General features: G+C 45.2%; 1 protein-coding gene across 1 annotated transcript in view; it reads left to right on the plus strand.

Annotated features, from left to right (window-relative positions):
* CCDC60 (coiled-coil domain containing 60) overlaps positions 1 to 14,722 on the plus strand; it is a 248,739-nt gene that overhangs the window by 28,552 nt on the left and 205,465 nt on the right. The window contains exon 3 of the mRNA XM_060121620.1: positions 2,525 to 2,618. The gene's annotated coding sequence lies outside the window, so the exon portion shown is untranslated. The remainder of the gene's footprint in view (positions 1 to 2,524; positions 2,619 to 14,722) is intronic.

Here is a 14,722-nt window from a genome sequence, read left to right on the forward strand (position 1 = left end):
TCCAAAATATGCACATGGCTCACTTTTCACCTGTGATACTGTGGTTTATAATAAAAAATACATATTTGGTCTTTCTATTTCCAACACAGCTAAAAACCCTCAGAATTTAAGTGATGAAATCAACAAAGGTGTCTTTTGTTACGTTAAGGAGGTGGCTTGAACCCCACCTACGGATGGGAGCTGGTTGCCGGGAAAAACCAGTCCTGTAATTAGAGGGTTGAAACTTTCAGTCCTGCCACTCAGCCTCCGGGAGAGTTGCTGGAGGTTGAATCAATTGCCAACAGCCAGTGAGTCCTGCAATTATTCCTAGGTAATGAAGCCTCCAGAAAACCCAAAAGGATGGGGTTCAGAGAGCTTCCAGGTTGGAGAACACACGGGGATGCCGGGAGGGCGGTGCCGCCGGAGAGGGCGTGGATACTCCGCGCCCTGAGTGTCTCTTCCACCTGGCAGTTTCCTGAGTTACGTCCTTTCATAATAAACCAGTGATCTAGTAAGTAACATGCTTCTGAGTTCTGTGAGCCGCTCTAGCAAATACGTCGAACCGGAGGAGGAAGATGTGGGAACCTTTGATTAACAGTCCGCGGGTCACAGGCGCAGGCAGCAGCCCAGGCTTTTGGCTGGCATCTGAAGTGGGGTTGGGGGTCTTGTAGGCCTGAACCCTGCAATTCCAACCCTGTGGAATCTGATGCTATTTCCCAGGCCTTGAGTCAGCAGACACCCTGCTGACGTCTGAGAACCGCTTAGTGTGGTATGGGAAGCCCCTCTACTCACCCACCCACCTCTGCTGGAATCAACACAGGAACTTTTAACCAGTGACCTTTTTCAGGTCATCGCTTAAATGTCTCCTTTTCAGAAAGGCTTTTCCTGACCACTCTTCTTAAAATTCAACCTCACCCTACCCCTACATGTGCCACCTCCACCCCAGGCTCTATTTCCCTCACAGCATCCCTCACCACCTGACTACTAGATGTAATTGCCTGTCATTGTTGGCCGACCCTCAGCCCAGGAGAACGACAGCTCCACGAGGGCAGGGAGTGTGGTCTGCTGGTCTGTCTGCTTTTCTGCCGTATCCCCGGTGCCTGGAACAGTGCCTGCCATACGCTAGGTGCTCGGTGAACGTTTGTTGAGTGAATGAGTGAATGTATGCATGAATACAGAAAGCGTGACCTTTTCATCACCCACAGGTGGATGAGGCCTGACACACATGAGCTAATGGCATCATGAGCATTAACTGAGCTCGGGTGTGTAAAGTGCCCATAGCATACAGTAGGCACTCAATTCACAGCAGCTATTATTATTGTTGGCCGTTGTTGTTGCTGTCAGTCTTCTCAGCTCTAAACCTCTCCTCCTCCCTCTCTGATCGCTCGCAGTTTTTGCCCCGTATTCCCAGCCTCCCCTTAGCCACTGGGTTGGTTCCCACTGGGTCTCCTCTCCTTGTTTATCATTTCCTATCTGCCCCTCGATTGTCCTGTCTTCCTGCTTGTCAGGGGAGCAGTGAAATCCGGCAGGCGTCTGGGACCTCATTCTGTCTCTCCACGGAGTCAGTCTCACTTCCTGGAAAAGCAAATCATCATGAACTGCTTCCTCCCTGGACCAAAAACCAAAAGCATCCTTGACAACAATGTACCAGTTCTGGCTGCCGACAGACCTTTTCAGGTGGGACAAGCTTCCAATCAATTCTCATTTCTTCCAGGTGAGAGAGAGAAGCTGTTGGGTGACCCAGCGGGCCCGTGAACCTCCCACCAGAAATCACTTGGGCTTCTACTTTTCTGCTTAGCTGAGCTGCCAGCTTCTCTGCAAATTCAGCTCTTTCTCCAAATGATTCGCAGAAACAAACGCTCCTCAAAGGCAGAGGAAGGTCTACCCCTGTGAGCTGGCATCTGGTGCCAGAGTGGCACTCACTAAAGTAAAAACAAGAAAGTAATGATGGTAATAATAATAAATTCTGATAAGCACTAACCAGGTGCCAGGCCCTAGACAGATATGGTAGCTTATTTAACCCTTACCACAACTCTGTCTGGTAGATACTTGCCCACTTTACGGAGGAGGAAAACGAGGCACAGAAAGGTTAAGTAACTTGCCCAAGTTCACACCACTGGTGAGTGGAAAAGCCAGGATTTCAACTCAGGCCATCGGGCTCCAATTATTGAATAGCTACCACCTGGCCGGACACTGCTGGGTGCTGGGAATATAGAAAAGGAACAACAGAAAACACAGCCCCTGCCTTGATGGAGCTGACGGTCGATCAGGGGATGGGGGCATTGAACCATTAAATGTACAAATCAGTGTCTAGCTACAGGTTACAATAATACCAGGAAGGGAAAAGAGCATGACAATCCCTTTGGGCTTCCCCTTGATATATTTGCAATTTCACCAGGACCCACTGGTACCTTTTAGACCCTGGAAGCCAAGTGGCTGTTGTTTCTTGGGTACCTGCTCTGTGCCAGGTACTAAACAGTATGATTTATGCCCAGACTCCCTTCAGTCATTACTGAGAGGGGACTATTTTCATTCCCTCTGACAGGTGGAACACCGAGACTCAAAGAGGTCAAGGGACTTGGTCAAGAGACTCACTTGAGGTCGTCTGACAGCGACAGGCAGAGCCGGGACTGAACGCAGTGAGTCCTATTCTATCTTCCATATGAAAGATCCGATTTCTCAACCTCAGCACTATTGACGTTTTCGGTCGGATAATTGTTATGGGCTGTCCTGTGCATTCTAGGATGTGGGACAGCATCCCTGGCCTCCACCCACTAGGTGCTGGTAGCGCCCCCTCCCTCCCCAGTCCTGACAACCAAAAATGCCTCTGGGCATTTCCCAGTGTCCCCTTTGGGAAGGTGGGAACCATTCCTATTTAAAAACCGCTGCTATAAACCTCCATCCCCACCCCGCAGACTGCGCCTTACTCACCTCTGACAACTAACACCAGGGGCTCAACTAAAGTTTGTTAAATGAGAGGATGGAATAAAGGAAGGGAGGAAGAAAGAGAAGGGAAGAGGAAGGAAGTCTGTAGATAAATCAACCCGAATTGATTTTGTAACTCAAATTCTATTTAAAGTACCTGGGGTGAGGGGAATTAGGGTTTCAAAGAAACTTGTGATAAGTTCTATGTGAAATGAACAGTCTTTCTGTGATATGATTCAGTGTTACACATACAACCACACACAGCCACAAGCACTCATGAGCACACACACACACACACACACACACACACACACACACACACAAAGTAAAAATGTCCTGCGGGTTTGGCTTTTCTACCTTAAGTTGACCTAGAGACCACCACCCAAAACGGGGTTAGCCAAGCAGCGCTTGTTTCCTCCCAGAGGGAATTCAATTACCCATCTGGCAAAACACCCCAGAGGCTCCTCCAAGCTTCTTCACGGCACAATATTTATCAGCGATTGATTATTATTAGGACCAAGAGGGTCCCAGTTGGCCTGGGATAAGCTTCTGGCTGCCCACGTCCTCCCATCTCTAGTTCTGCCGGAAGTAGCTGGTAATACCGTAATCCCCTCAGCTCACAATGTCCCCAGACTCGGGAACAGCCTTTCCGTTTGTCCATTTCAATCAACAGAAGCACCGGTGTTTCTAGAGCAGATGTTTCCTGTTGGTACTTTCTGTGTCCTGAGCAGGTGGCCCTGTTAAAGCCTCTTACTCAAGGCTTTCATTCCTGGATATGAGTGACGGGCGACAGGGAAGGGGGCTCTGACATCAAATCCAGGCAGGACAGACTTTTCCAACCTAGCAGCTTCCACGTGCTTCCAGAGGAGACCGGGATGTGTCCTTGTATCGGGTGCCTGGTAGAGTGTAGCATGTGAGAGTCGCACATGGAAGGGCCTCCAGCACTTATTAGTTGAGTGACTGTGAGATGATGGAAAACAGATGTATTGGTCTCTGCTCCATGGTTCCTGGCACAGAGCTCCTGAAACCCTCATAATGTCCTAAGTGATAACACTGGGAACATCTTCTGTTCTAATGAGGCAACTCTGGGTGGGCACTGCTCACCCAAAAGACCAAGCCATAATTAGAAGCTTGGAATTTTCGGCCCCCAGTCCCTTCTCCAGAGGAGGGGGGCTGGCAGTGGGGTTAATGATTGATCATGCCTACGTGATGAAGCCAATACTATGGAATTTGGGGGAGCTTCAGGTTGGTGAACACATCCACGTAATGGAGCAACACACCCAGCTCTGCGGGGTCAGAAGCTCCCGTGCTCAGGGCCCTCCAGACCTCGTCAACCTATGTGTCTGTTCATCTCTGTCCTTTATCATATCCTTTAATAAGCTGGTATATGTGTTTTCCTGGGTCTGTGAGCTGCTCTAGCAAATTAGGGTCATGGGAACCTCCGATTAGTAGCCACGTCTGACAGAGGTGAGGAATCTGGGGACCTACTACCTGGGATGGGAACAGTGGGTGGGACCGAGCCCTTAACCCATGGGATCGACTCTACTCCAGGTAGGTAGGGTTAGAATTGAGTTCAGTTGTAGGACACCCAGTGGGTGTCATGGAGAATTGCTTGGTGTGGGGAAAAAACCCACAGACATTTGGTGACCGGAAGTGTCAGAAGTGAAGCGTCCTGTGTGAGTAGTTAAGAATACACCCAGGAGGGAAAGAATAGTTTATTCTAATACAGTGGCTTTAGCTCTTGGAGTCACAGTGCCTTCCTTTGTAAAATAGAAATGCTACTCTACCTGCCTCATAGGGAGCTACATGTATTGTTGGCTAGTTTCAGGCTCTGTAGTAGTAGGTGAGTCATATATAAATGAATTGAAATCCTAGAAAAAGCAGTGTGACTGGGGAGGCGATAGTCACAGTGATTTGATATGTGACATAAAGAACTGAGTTGCTGACCTTAAACTGAGGTCAACTTGTTATATACAAGGGTGTGAGGCCAGGAATAAAAATAATGTGAACTTGCTTCTGTCTGGCTACTTCCTGTGAAATTGAAGGGAATTCATATTTATCAGGACAATGCCAAGTTCAGTCTCATTTCCTTTATTATCTGATGTTTGGGCTCTTTGTTTTGATTGGGCACGGACAGGAAGTCACTGGCTCAGCATAATGGTCACGAGTTTTCTGGTGTTTTGCTAAGAACAGAGCTGGTAGATACGTACGAATGGTAGTAGGAAAATCCTTCAGGTTTCTAGACAATGGTGTTGATGGTATAAGGTTTGAAACAAAAACCCTGAATTTATGTCTCATCCCACATGTCAGAATCCGTGTGTCATTTGGGCATGGCTCTTAACCTCTCCAGTCCACGATGTAACAGACACCGTAGTTTGTTTTTCCAGACCACCTCCCTCTTTCCCACCAAGAACACTCACTCACATTTTCCTGTGGGTACCTTCCCCCCACCGCCACCATCTTTAGCTCTGTTGTTTTTGGTGGAATTGATCCCGCCCTCTGCTCTAGAATGGGCCCTGATTGGCTCAAACCAGTAAGTGCTTGTATCCATCGTCCATTGTGATTGGTTGAGGGATGGGCACCTGATCTAAGTCACACCAATAAAATATGAGGAGAGGTTTTCTGACATTTCTGAGACAGACAAGTGCTCTGCCCTCCATGAGACCTGCCACAAGAACTCCTCTGTTTCCCTTTTGGGCTTTGTAATGTGAGGATATGGGAATAGGAGGGCACTATGGGTCAACCTGAGGATGAAGCGAACAAAGCAGCAGAGAGAATCATCCAGAAACAAAGCCAGAAACTTAATGACAGCACGGACCCCTGGATCAAACCATTCCTGAATCAGAACATTCCGGGGCAATTCAGTTATGTGAGCCAGCAATCTCACCACCCCCCATTTTCTTTTTTCCTAAAGCTAGTGTAGGTTGGATGTTCATTCTGTTGCTTGCAACCCAGATATTCCCAACCAGTACACTCTGTTTTCTCTGCCCTACTCCCTCTCCACGTTTCTAGAAGAATGAAACAAGGTAATAAGGCATGTGAAAATGATATGTAAAGTGTAAAGCACTGTACCAAGTAGATGTGGTGAAAATCAGAACAATTATTATCGCTGCCTCAAGGACTTCCTAGCTTAGAATAATCCAGTTGGTGCCAAGTGTAGAATATTTCCTTCTATTCCTCTGAAATATATTAGTTTCATTATGTTGAAATTATTAGATTATGCATTGATAATGGTGTTTAATGGGGCTAACAGTATTATTCTCCTGTAAACAGAAATGTATATAATTAATAACTCTGTTAAAGTTCCTGTTATTCACGGGTACAAATTACAGCCTCATCAATGTGAATCCAGTCTGTGTAGTCTGAGTGAGAATGGGCACTCAGTCCTCAAGGAGAGGAGTATGAGGCCTCAGCATCTTCACTGGCTTCCAGTTGGTAACACTTGCTTGGAGAAAACAGGAGGTTATGTTCCAGCTCTGCCACTGAACTTCTGTGTGACCATGGACATGTCACTTAATCTCTCTGGGCCTCAGTTTTCCTGAATATAAAATGAGGAGGTTAGGGCTTCCCTGGTGGCGCAGTGGTTGAGAGTCCACCTGCTGATGCAGGGGACACGGGTTAGTGCCCTGGTCCGGGAGGATCCCACATGCCGCTGAGCGACTGGGCCCATGAGCCATGGCCGCTGAGCCTGCGCGTCCGGAGCCTGTGCTCCGCAATGGGAGAGGCCATAACAGTGAGAGGCCCGCGTACCGCAAAAAAAATAAATAAATAAATAAAAAATGAGGAGGTTAGACTTACTAGAGATTTTTAACTTTTGGTGAACACCTGTGAGAAACTGCTGACATTTGTGGGTCTTCTCCAGAGAAGTTCGCTTCTACATTTTATATATGGAATAGTTTATATAGTATAGCAAAAGGCACATGGAAAACTCCATTTGCTTTTCCTTTTTCAGCAAGCAAAACAAACCTTAAAAATCCAGATTAAATGACCTCTTAAACTCTGTATTTTGAGTGTCTGTGATTCCATGATTTTTCAGAAGTAACACAGCCATTTTGAGTTTTAGAAAGATTGCTTAATTAAAATGTGGAAATTTGTTGGGCATGCATGTCAGCGGGGAGAGGTTAAAAGCAGGGAGTCAGCGAGGAAGCTATTGCAGTCATACTGGTAAGAGATGATGTGCTTCAAACAGGAATAATAAAATGAGATGGATTGGAGCCAGGATAGCTGGGAGACGGGGCTTGGTATAAATTAGATGTAGGAAAGGAATCCCAGGATTCTGGCTGTCACTTAGAATTAGATACAGCTGTGAGTAACAGGAAACCCAAAACTACAGTGGCTTACACAAGAAAGAAGAATCTTTGTCAGGTGAAAGGCATCTGGAGATAGGTAGTCCAGGGCTGTTTGGAGGCTCTTCAATATTTAGAGAACCTGGTTCTTTCTGTTTGTTCTACCATCCTGTCACATTTGTTCTAGCCTCAGGATCCAAAATGGCTGCAGGAGTTCCAGCCATCACACCTGCATTTCGGAGTATAAGAAGGAGAACAAGTGAAAGTACAAAATGGAGCCCCTTTAAAGAGATTTACTGGTAGCAAAGCTTCCACTTGTATCTTATCAGCTGGAACTCAGTCATGTAGCCACAGCTAGCTGTGAGGAGGCTGGGAAATGTAATGTAGTGTTTTCCTAGGCAGATTGCTCAAGATTCTGTTACTGAGAAGGGAGAATGATTATTCGGAGGCAACTAGCAGTTTCTGTCACAGCTTCCACTTACAAAGAGACAAAGGAAGGTAGAGGGGTGGTGGAGGAGAGTCAGATTTAGGGAGGAAGGTAATGAATTCAGTTTGGGACATGCTGAGTTTGAGTGCCTGGGGGAACAGCTATGAGAGTTGTCTAACAGGTAGTTGAATTTACAAGTATGAAACTCAGGGAAAAGCCTTGGGCCAGAGCTAAAGATTTGAGAGCCACTGTGATATGAAGGACATGTGGAACGAATCATCTCAAAACACAAATCTAATCATCTCAAACTCCCTTGCCATCTTTGAAATCGTTCTTTTCATAGCTTTCAAGATAAAGATGAAAATCCTTAATGTCATCTACACTGATTGTCATATTCTAGCCCTGACCCCCCAGCTTCCTGTAATACCACTCGCCCCTTTGCTCTCCCAACCCAGGACATGCACCTCCCTCTTCAAGGTCCTTGTGGGTGCTGGTCACTCTCTCCTCTCCATCTCTACCTCTGGCACTCTACTATATTTCTTCTGTCGACCTTTACAAGCCTTATAATTTGGGGAGACTGGAATACTTACCCCATTTTACAGATGAGCATAACATTGGCTCAAAGGGGGAAGGAATATCTCTAAGGTCACACAACTAGTAAGTGGCAGAATCAGACATTAGAGCTGAAATTTTATGAGCAGCTGGTACGCTGTTCTCTCCACTGAGCACACCAGACTGCTACTATTGTGTGGCTCTCAACTGTCTAACAAGAAAGCACAGAGGAGGGGGTGGGGGGAAGCCCCAGACGCTCAAAGAGCTGACTCCAGTGGAAGGCTTATTAAATCAGTCTGGACGAAAGCCTGCCCCATCACTCCCTCTTCCCTCCCTCCCACCTTTTCTTCCCACTTCCCAGAGGAACTTGATTAATCCATTAGGTTTAACCTCTCTTTAACTTCCTGATTAGTTACATTATAAACTCCATTTGTTTTTGCTTTCTCATCAAGCCAAACCAACACCCCCAGAAAAAAATAGGGTAATTTTCAGTGCCACTGATCTACTGCAATTTCTGAAAATCAGACCGAACTGAGGAGAGACATGACTAGAATTTCAATTCTTCCTGTTCCCGTTGTAGTCATCTTTGCTGAAATGGGAGAGAAGTGTAACAGAGAAGAAAACTCAGTAATGGCAGGACCCCAGATTTGACCAAGGTGGCAAAATACCAAGCCTGTTAATAAAGCAGATTAATAAATTCTGTAGTTTCCATCTCCTGGTTGAGCAATAAAGCTGCAAAGTGAAATAACAAAACCCAAGAGCTTATACCTTTTCATTGGTGAGGTAAAATACTCAACGATGATACTGGCTCCCCTCCTTCTATTCCCTACCCCCCCCCACAGTCTCTGGTCCAAACAACAGCTGGAGGGGATGCTTTAAAATTAAATTACTTTTTTATTTTGACAAAAATGAGACATGTGTATCGTTAAAAGCCAAACTTTATTATAAAAGTTATAACAAAATTTCAGCAGTCCCCTCTGCCTCATTCTAAAATATCACTCCCCAGGCCTGCTCTGCCAAGGCAAATCCATGCGCTATTTGGGGATGTCTTTTCTGGTACTTACCTCCATATTTTAAGTAATGTACTAATACTGTTTTTTATTGGGTTGTCAATTGTAAGCATTATTTATTATGGAAGATAATTCTCTTAATGACACCCCCCAGTTTCTTTCTCTTTCTACCTCTCTGCCCCCCACGTGTTTCATAAAATATCTTCTATACAATATCTCAATTTTTGTTTAAACCACTGTTCAGTGTTAACATTATTAGAACCATGTAAATTCAGTCCTTAGCTAAGTATTGCACTATGATTACATGTTCTTTATTTTCTAACCTTTTATTTTTCCTGGAGATAGTAATTGCCTCTTGTTTTTATTTGCTAAGTTCCCACCACTAGTTCTTCCTAAAACCTACAGCTATGATACAGAAATCTTAATACCATTTTTCCACATGCTCAAATGCAACATGTAATCTTCCACTTCCTCCCTCCCTTCCTTTCTCCCTTTCCTCCTCCTCTCTCTTTTGCTTTCTTTCCTTCCTTCCTCGCTTTACTTTCTTCTACTCTTCTTCCTCCTCTTCCTTCTCTTTCCCTGGGCTCTCCATTCTCATCCTTCCAAAGGAACTGGTTTCTTTTCCAGCCCCTGCTGCATGGCTGTTGACTTGGTATTATCTTTTGTAATTATCCTGGGGCTTTAACTTCTCTCCTGAGTTGACTACCTAGATCCCCGCCACTTTTTTTGGATAACTCATTTGCTTTGCTGTAACCTTTAGGAGCTTTTTGAGAAAGGTACTTAGGAAATATTGAATACTTTGAAGATCTGAAAATGTCTTTCTTCCTTGATTGACAATTTTCCTAGGTATACAATTCAAGATTGAAAATAGCGTTGACTATTAATTTTGAAGGCATTGATACTTTACTTCAATCTTCCAATATTACTGTTAGATGATTGATACCACTCAGATTCCTTGGTATGTGACCTGTGCACATCCCGTAAAAGGTAGCAAAGACATTGTCAGAATAGACGAAAGGAGCAATCCTGAAAGTGTGGACTTCATTCTCAATCATCTTCATTTCCTTGACGTTTTCTTCTTGTAGGTTCTTGGCATCTTGTGATCCATAAAACCTACCTGTTGGTGTCTGGAAACAGCTCCAGATGAATCAGGATGCTTATAATATCTTGGTGTCAGGCTGATTTACACACAAACTTCTCAATTTCCTGTACCCAGTCATATTGCATGAATCTTAGGAATTTCAGCTCAGACTTTCCAACCTGCTAACAGTGGCCAACCCACGAGGCACAGCTTCTAAATTAGTGCTTCTCAGATTATCTATCATGAAAGACATTCTTTTTTCCAATCCTTCCTAAGTCAGTACTTAGGGTCTACACTGTATTCGACAAGATCAGTCTTCTTATCACACACATGGATGCTGTAGAAATGTTCAGTTGCTCTGTAAGTTTCTAAATGCTTCCCCTTCATTTGTATTCTTGTCATGGCAAATAGCAAATAGTTCATGAACCAGAGTAGTCTCTCTCAGTGTTTTCAGCCATTCATGGATGGAGCGGACATCCATCATGTGTCCATGCTGTCCCAGCATCTGTTTCCTCCCCTTACTCCTTCCCAATGGCTCTTAATTCTTATCTGGGGGCCCATATTGCTCTGGGAAAGATGATACCATCTCTAGGTGCAGGTGTGGGATATGTTACCTAGGAGAAGCCAGTCAGAGCATTCCATCACTCTGGCCTTAGTGATTGATTCTAAGGTTGGCATGTGACCCCAAATGGTCATTGGCTAATTGGAATGAATCTCAGAACATTTTCTTGGGATGCTGGGGAAAAGATACTCTCTTCCCCTGGCTTTGAGGTATGTGGGTTCTCGGGCAGCTAATTTTGCTACATGAGGCAAAGCCCTCCTGAGGACAAAGACAGGAAGGATGGCAGATCTGAGGACATCGTAGAGAGGAGAAGTCACAGCCCAGATTACAGCACGAACCTTTGGACTAGGACGTGCCACAGCCCCCCTCATTTCTGAGTAAGACTTTTTTTGTTAAGCCAGTTTGAGATGGATTTTCTGTCCCTAATAACTGGGAAGTGGAGCCTTCCTTTCTGATTCCTTGGTTGTGTGCATTTTTTCCAACAGTCACCTATTAAGCACCTACTGTGTACCAAGCACTGTAGGGCTAGGAAGACTCCTCACAAAAGAGGTTGTGAAATGAGTCCAGTGAGGGATGGGTGGCTAATATAGCTGGAAGCATCCATTGATAGCGTCTGGCTCACTTCAAGAGTCTTGTGTAACTCTAAGATAATAGGTAAAGCACAGATGTTTGCTATTTATTTGCAACTTATTAACTTTGCAATTTAAAAAAAAAATAGAGCAATTTTAAGGTTACTGCTAGCAGGATAGCTTCGCTCCCTGAGCTGTATTACAACATCTGCTAATTTCACAATCTTTTCCATTTTCACATACCCTCTATTCATTTTTATTTTAATATATTTTTAAATTGATTCACTGCATAACTTAAGTGTATTTCAAGAGTAGTAAATACCACTATAAATGGAAAACTAGTACTACTTGACATGAATAGAAGGTAGTTGTAGATTAAATACAGTGAAATTATACAGTGTTACAGAACTGAGTATGGTGACTTGATCAAGGCCCTGACCCAATGGACCCCTCTTTTGTGAAAGGGGAAATTAGGAAGTGTTCTAAAAGTGTTAAAGATGGGTTAGCACCAAAACTGAGACTTTCTCCTCGCAGTGTTTGAAAGGATTGAAAAGAAATTGAAAAAAAAAATCAATTTCCCACCAAGCAATTCATTGTTATCTGATGCTGCCTCTGTGGACAACTGCAAATCATTCCCTTTGCACAAAATGTGGTATCCTTACCACTCTATGAGAAACACTATTCTGGCTAGATCCCATTTTATAGCTGAGAAAACTGCAGCCCAGAGAGGCAGTGGGACTTTCCCAAGGCTTCCTGATTCCCAGCCTGTTCAGCTCCCCAATACTGAATGATATTTGATTACTTTCATTGGATTCATATTGTGATAACTTCTAATAATGGCAAGTGACTCTGGTTTTTAATTTCTGGTAATGATATCAGATTTCCTTTTTAACCTTTAGTTGCTGTTAGACCTTCTCATTGTTGAAACCAACTTGAATCAAGGGCCTAGGCAGTGCCGATGGCTCTTTGCCCACCTCTACCACCATTGCCATCTTACCCTCTCAAGCGAAGGCAACCACAGAATTTCCACCAACCTCTACTGCCCCATGCTGATGCCCCCAGAAGTGCCCCATGATTTGATTCTTCCCTCCCCAAGCCTGGAGAGGAAAATAGAAGTTGGGATGCAGAGATTCCTCTAAGGCAGGGTCTCTCAGTACTGACATTTGGGCTTGGATAATCCCTTATGGTGAGGGCTGTCCTGTACACTGTAGAATGCCACGCAGCATCCCTGGTCTCTCCCCACCTCTCTCCCCACCAGACACTGGAAGCACTCTTCCTCTAGCTGTGACAACAAAAATACTCCAGGCATTGCCAAATGTGCCCTGGAAGCAAAGTCATCCTTGGTCAAGAGCCACAGGGCTCCTCTGCACGGCTCCAGAAGTTCCCCATAAACTTGAAATACGGAGCATTTCTTTGCCATTGAAGTCGGGGTCATTGAAGGTCACTTTTTTTTTTAAGGCCAACATATTTTTCTAGGGCAAAAAAAAAAAAAAAAAAGGCAGTAATATCAACTCTCTACCAGTCATAAAGGTCTCTCCCTTTAGACAATTTATCTGCACTCTCCCAGGCAAAGGAAGCTTAAATGATAGCACCTTTGAGGGTTTCTCACCCCTGCCCACCAGCAGCTCCTGTCCCCACGCCCCTGACCAGGGCTGATAGGTGGGGCCTGCTGGAGGTGATATTTCATTTTCTCGGAACCCTTTGCGTCTTGACTTTGGAAATTGAAAACTAGTGGAATTTTCATGCCTCCTCCTGGCATTTGGGGTCTGTTCATGGCAAGAGTGTCAATGACTAAATGCTGTACCTGAGAAAGCTTGAGTAGGACTTAGGGTCCCAGAGAGTTGTCTACCCTTCTTAAGGGAATCGATATTAAAAATAGAGGTACCAGAAAAGTGTACCAGGGTATATCACGACTGATGAACAAATGAATGAGCATGTATATTTATCTATTCATTATAATATAAAATTATAATAAATGCCAGTCTTACCTTGGGTTCCTCTAAAAATAAAGAGGAGAATTTGAGGGTAAGGAGCTTATTTGGGAATGGTCCCAGGAAGCATGGTGAGGGAGTGGGAAAATGAGCCAGAAAGGGAAGTCGGCAAATACAGGGTACATTATTGAGCCAGTTACTTCTAGGCAATGGTGTAGAACATGTTTTAATTTTGTCCCACTGAAGGGCAAGGCAGCTGGTGTCTTTGTACACCTATTCCTGTCCCTCACTGGTTGAGGGACACTCCTGAGATGTCACTCCCCGGGCACCTCCTGCCTCTTTGGAGGGGTACCGAGCACACTGCCATGGCCGGAGGCTATCCTCTGGCTGAGAGACACAGGAAGTCATCAGAGTGTACAGGAAGTCGTCAGAGTGTACAGGAAGTCACCCAAGCAGACAAGAAGTCATCAGAGCACACAGGAACAGTCTGCAGACTGTTCTAAATCTAAGGGGTCGGCCCAGGGGATAGGGACAGTCCCCAAAGCATCTCCCAATGGCATCTACCTGGGTCCAGCACAGGAGGCTGCAGAAGCCCGGAGGTTTTTACACCCGGACCATCACCCTAGTCCAGGCTGCGGTCTCTGGTGCTATTGTAACAGCTTCCTCGTCTTCCTGTCTCCATTCATCCATTCTCTACCTGAGCAACCAGAGTGATCTTCCTAAAGCACAAACCTAGTTATTTCATTCCTCCTCCTAAGACCCTGCAGGACCTTTAACACAAAGCCCACACTTCCAGCGATCCAGTCTCACACACCTCTGTGGACTTGCTTTTCACCACTCCCACACCTTCTCCGTGGAGCTACCTGAAGTCCCCTAGCAGAGCATCTGTTAATTCCCAGGACTGCGCCAAGCACTGAAATGGAGGAGACAACATCGTATACTCCATGCCGTCAATGATATCACGGAGGTCTTTGGGGCAGTCTGTCAGGGTGGAAGTGAAGCCGAATCTGGCCCCTGTGCCCTGACGCCCAATTAAATCTTGGAGACAGAGTTTTGGGTGAAGTAGAAAAGAATAGCTTTATTGCTTTGCCAGGCAAAGGGGGCCACAGCAGGCTAGTGCCCTCAAAACTGTATATCCTGACCTGGAGGGGGTAGTGAGGAGTTTTATAGTTAATGGTTCAAAGAGGGCGTGATCAGCTCATTGACATTTTTCTGATTGGTTGGTGATGAGGTAATTGGGAGTCAGCATCATTAACCTCCTGGTTCTAGCTGGTCTGGGGTCCAGTGCTTGTGGGCAGCGTGCAGTTAACTTCTTCCACCAGGTGAGGGTTTCAGTACCTGTAAAATAGCTCAAAGATACTGTTGTATCCCTTGATGGGGAACCAGGACCCTGCCCCAAG

This window comes from Lagenorhynchus albirostris, chromosome 14, assembly GCF_949774975.1.
Source record: "Lagenorhynchus albirostris chromosome 14, mLagAlb1.1, whole genome shotgun sequence".
Classification (NCBI taxonomy): domain Eukaryota; kingdom Metazoa; phylum Chordata; class Mammalia; order Artiodactyla; family Delphinidae; genus Lagenorhynchus; species Lagenorhynchus albirostris.